Consider the following 6,000-nt stretch of genomic DNA (forward strand, 5'->3'; position numbering starts at 1 on the left):
TGGGTCTATAAGTAATATAGCCATATTGAAAGTGAACATGATTGAAAGGAATTCTGTAGACCTATGTGTCCCACTGATTAACACTAGAAATATAAATAAGTTCTTTAAAGATTTACTTCATAAATATGATTCATGTAGAAAGAGTGTTTAAGGGTCAGGGTACAGGGGAAAAACTGCTATTGAGGGTTATGGGTTATATTCAACAGGAAAACATCAGCAGTAAAGGGTAAGTAATGAGGGAATGGATAAGAGTTAAGGGGAAGTTTAGATTTCCTATATGGTGAGGGTGTGTTTATTGGTTGTTTTTCTCTTGGGAACAATGAAATTATATAATTGAGAGTGTTAATAGACTGTGGACTTGGGCATTATAGGTGATGCTTAATTAATGCATGTAGCTGAAGGATGCACTGACTGAGAAGTTGATTGGCAAATGATGATGTATATATATGATCAAATATTGTCCTGCTACCAAGAGGAATGAATCATGAGGCATGCAAAGATATGACTGAACCTGTGGGACATTTGGTGAGGTGAAATAGGCCAGAAGTGAAAGAATTATTAAGGTATGGTCTCCTTTAGAAAATGCTTATAAGAAACAGGGGCCTAGAATATGAGCTCTTATAGCAGACACATTTACTACAGAGTGGTAATTATTATCTCTGAATTTTGAGAGGCTGTTTTATATATGTGTAACCTGGTATTTAGAGAGACGAATAAGGTCAAAGAGGTCAGGATTAAGGTAATCCCTAATTTTAAACAAAGTTAAAGAAGATCTTGTCTATATTTTAGAACCACACCTACTCTTTGAGATCAAATGAAGAAATGTTCATTCTGTCCAGAACCTAAATTTTCTGTGGCACATAATATAACTCAAAGTGTCTGCACAGCTCAGTTGAACAATTGAAACACAAGGAGTCTGAATAAGAATGAGGGCCTCTAATCCTATATAGTTTAAGGTAATGCCTGGATATATCATAGAATATATTACACAGATAATCAAAAAGTATTGGCAAAGTTCCTTGAGGGATGGGAGAAAAAATTTGGAACTTTTAAACCTTACCATCAGGGAATACCCTGACACTGTGTCAAACATTAAGAACACCTAATTCAATAGGCCAAGCCCTGCATCTTGAAGCTTACTCTTATGAAACGTATGTAGAAGAGAAGTTTAGCTTACCTATAGGTTTGCATAGGGATTACTTCTGGAAGATCTCTTTAGTTTCTCAGATTTTGTCTCTCTCTCTCTCTCTCTCTCTCTCTCTCTCTCTCTCTCTCTCTATCTATCTATCTATCTATCTATCTATCTCTCTCTCTCTCTCTCTCTCTCTCTCTCTCTCTCTCTCTCTCTCTCTCTCTCCAACTCTGCAAGTGAAATCATTGCCTTTCTCCCTATGTGGCCATAACATACAGGGGTTAAAGTCTCCCTGGTGGTGTGAGAGATGACTCCCAGCGATGAGTCTGGCCCTGGCACTGTGGTATCAACAATGCCATTCTGACCGAAAGGGGGAAGAGAAGTGTAGTAAATACATTGTCAGTGGCTGAGAGAGTTCAAATAGAGTGGAGAGGCTACTCTGGAAATCATTCTCATACAAGTTTTAGTTAGACATTGCTACCTATTATAACTATCCAACCCCCAACCAAAATTATTCCAGTTAATTCTAAAGAACACTTAGGGCAATATATAAGATTCTGCAAAAGTCCCATGCACTAGGGTAACTTTCCAGAAACCTACAACCTCCAGATAGGTCCCTGGACCAGATAAGTCCTGAAGCCTAGAGGGCCCAGCCTCTCTAGAACATCAGATAGTCCCATCACCCTACCCCATATTATTGAGAGCCCCTTCCAATATGAAAAATTTAGACTGGGTATAGCTGAAATGCCCATAAAGAGGGGGAGAAAATCAAAGGTGATGGTAGAGTTATACAGAGAAGTTAGGGTTTAAGAAACAAGAAAGATTGCTGAGTCATTATATTGATATTTATTTTAGTCCTCAGTATCTTACAGCAACTAGAAATAAAAACCTAAAATTGTGAAATTGTAACGCACAACAAACTCTGAAATCTGCTCTACAATTAATTGTTGCATTGTGCTTTGAAATTTATTGCTTTTTTGTGTATATGTTATTTTTCACAAAAAAAAGAGAAAAAAAAGTCAATTGTGATGATAAAAAATATTTATTCCTTCTGGCTTCCTACATTCTGGAGCAGCTAGAAGGCAAGCTGTGAGATGATGGTGTGGTAGCCTGTAACAAACTCTAGGCTCTGTTCTCTAACTACTTGTTGAAGAGTGCTTTGAGAGCTATTGTTTTTTTCTTTCTTTGTTTTGTATTTATGTTATATTATGCAATAAAATATTTTTTAATTAGGAACAGTTTAAAATGTTTACAGATAAACAGAATCTGATAGAGTTCATGAAAAAAGAGACCTGTCCTACAAGAAATACTTTAAAAAGCACAAAACACAGATAGGTAAAGAGAGGACAAAGAGGTTTGATAATTCAACCCAACTGACTTATAGATCCAATGCAACACCAATTAAAATCTCAGCAACTTATACTATGGAAATGGAAAAGTCAATAATAAAATTTATTTGGAAGGGATGGTGCCCTGAATAGCTAAAAATATTTTGAGAAAAAGTACTTGGAGCTCTTGCGCTAACAGATTTTAAAGCATATTTCAAAGCTACAGTCATCAAAACAGCATGGCCTTCACATAAAGATAGATGTATTGACCAGTGGAATCCAATTAAGTGTTCAGAGGTGAATCTTCTCAATTATATCCAATTGATCTTTGATAAGGCAGTCAAGTCAACTCAATTGGGACAAAATAGCCTCTTCCACAAATGGTGATTGGAAAACTGGATATCCATATCCATATCCATATCCTTTGATCCATATCCAAGAACCCCTATCTCATACCTTATCAAAATTAACTTAAAGTGGATCAAAGACTTAAACATTAGAGCTAAGACAATATGCCAGTTTTAAAAGTTGTGTTCCCAGAAAGCCATGTCCTTTAATCTTGATTCTCTATTGTAGGGTGAGAACCTTTCTGATTAGATTATCTCACTGATTGTGGCTATGAACTTTTGAGTGAATGGAGATGTGACTCTACCCATTCCAGATAGTCTTGATTATTTTACTGGAATCCTTTAAAAGACACAGCAGTTTGGAGAAACCTCATACGCAAATGTTTGTACTGCCAACAGTGCTGACAGAAGTGACAGGGCCAACATGAGACTCAGACATTTTGAAATGCAGAAAGTAAATGGCCCTGGGAAATCTGTTTGAAATCAGAAGCAGAGACCCCAGCAGATGCCAGCAACATGCCTTCCTAGTTGACAGAGGCGTTCTGAAACCATCAACCTTTCTTGAGTCAAGATATCTTTCTATGGATACGTTAGTTCAGACATTTTAATGGCCTTAAAACTGTAGGCACACAACTTAATTCCATTTTAAAAAGCTGTTCCATGTCTGCTATATTGCATTCTGGCAGCTTTAGCAAACTAAAACAGAAAATAAAACTTTTAGAAGCAAACATAGTGAAATATCTTAAGGATCTTCTGATAGGTGGTGTTTTCCTAAAGATTACACCCAAAGCTTGAGCAATGAAAGAATACATAAATGGGATCTCCTCAAACTTGAATACTTTTTGCATCAAATTACTGTCAGAAAAGTAAAAGTGCAGCCTATGTAATGGGAGACTCAATATTTTGAAACCACATTTCTGATAAGTTTTTAATATCTAGAATATATAAAGAAATCCTACAACTCAATAACCAAAAGACAATAAACCAAATTTAAAAGTGGAAAAAAGACAATGACAGACACTTTTCAAAAGACAAAATGCAAATGGGTCAAAAACATGAAAAGGTGATCAATTTCACTGGCTATTCTTAAAATGTGAATCAAAACCACAATGACATATCATCTCACACCTACTAGATTGGCTAAGGGCAAAAAATGGTGTATACATATTATGGCATAATGAACGGCTTCAGGAACAATGAAATTGTGTGACGTGAAACTAGGAGAATGAACCCTTAAACAATTATGCTGAAGTAAATAAGCCAGAAAAAAGCGGACAAACGGTGTATGACCTCACTAATATAAGCTAACTATAATGAGCATACTCTGAGGGTTGAGTTCCAGTGCATAGGTTATCAGGATATAGAAAGTGGACAGAGATTGGGCAATCAATGTTTAAGGAGTACAGAATGCTCAAATAAAGCTCATTATAAAGGTTTCCAGATTGTAAATTCTTACATCAGTCACATTTACTCCTGAGTATTACTATAATTTGTAAATTCTGACATGCTGTGCTCTCTGTGTATTACCTGGTAGTTCCATGGAACAGTGGATATCTACAGGACACCTGAAACTCAGAATTAGAGTTCTGCAGCTCTGAAAGTCAGCATTACTCCATACAACAACTGTTAAAGAAGCTGAAAAAATGGTCTGTCTCCAATTAGAGGTATTAATATAATGGACATGGTTAGGACTAAGGCAAATCAAAATACAGGGTAAAGGAAGATATCATCTGCATTTTAAATTTCAAACCCTTGAGAGACCCAAGTAAGAGATGCTAATTTGGTCCAAACTTTAAATTTTCTGTAACACACTATCTAATGTTACCTGCACAGTCAGTTTATTTAAACAACCTAATTACACTGAACCTAGAACAAGGAATGAAATTATTTTATTCTGTAATATGCAGACACAATTCAGAGTATTTGGAGCAGAAAATGAAAATGTATTTGCAAAGTCAACTTAAGGGACTGGGGGAAAATGTGGAACTAATAACTTCCCCACTTGAGGAATTCCTGATATTCTCTCAAGTATTAAGGACTCCAAATTTTGTAAGCCAAGCCCTCAATATTGCCTTCATGAAATATTTCTGCATTTGTAACATAGGCCTGCATGTAATTATACCAAGAGAACTTCTCTTATTGCTCATATGTGGCCTTTCTCTTTAAATCAACTCTGTAACTAAACTCATTCCCTGCCCTGATATGTGGGACATGACTCCCAAAGTTACAGGACTACCCGGCAATGTGGAAAATTACTCACAAGGATGATCCTGGCCCTGGCATTGTGGGATTGAGAATGACCAAAAGAGGAAAAAGCAATGGGACAAATTAATGTTTCAGTAGCTAAAAATTTTCAAATAAAGTGGAAATGTCATTCTGGAGCTACTATTAAGCAAACTCTAGCCAGATATCACGAACTACCACAGTATGCCATGTCCCAACAAATAGTATTCCTGAAAAACCTAGGGAATGCCTTACATAGGCTTCTTTGTAAGTCTCTATAAAAGCTTTTCTTAGTAAGTTTATTTTCTCAGAAACTTAAGGTCTCCAGATTGATTATAGGTCAGATATGTTCTGAAACCCTTAGGTACATTTTCTTCAAAAACAACAGTGACATCAATTTCTCTATCCCAGAAAGTCAACACCCCTTCCAGCAGGAAGATGTTAAAATTGTCATTGCACAGATATTCCTGAAAATTGAGAGAAAACTCAAACTGAGAAATTAGGATTTAACAAGTGGCTGCTACTACTGACTCATTATACAGATATTTCTTCTTAGAGTCGTGTTTAAATATATATATATATTCCTGGCAAGCACCAGGAATCCAACCTGGATCTCCAGGATGGCAGGCAAGAACTCTGCCACTGAGCCACCATGACCCGCCTGAGTCTAGTGTTTTAGAATAGCCAAAAGGAAATATGAGTTTGCTGAACTGTAATACAGTAGTCCTGATCTTTGATAATGATCGTATGACTATATTGCAAGAAAAAGTCAGTTGCCCTGTGTGTATGGATAGTTTATATGGATGTATTTCTGGGTATTTCTGTTTTGTTTTATATATATCTTCCCTGTGTGTATGGTTTGTATGGATGTATTTCTGGATGTTTCTGGATATATATATATATACCTGTCAGTACTACATAGTTTTAGTTAACCTAATTCTATTTTAAGACTTAAAATTTGGTATATTGC

This window comes from Tamandua tetradactyla, chromosome 14, assembly GCF_023851605.1.
Source record: "Tamandua tetradactyla isolate mTamTet1 chromosome 14, mTamTet1.pri, whole genome shotgun sequence".
In the NCBI taxonomy this organism is placed as follows: domain Eukaryota; kingdom Metazoa; phylum Chordata; class Mammalia; order Pilosa; family Myrmecophagidae; genus Tamandua; species Tamandua tetradactyla.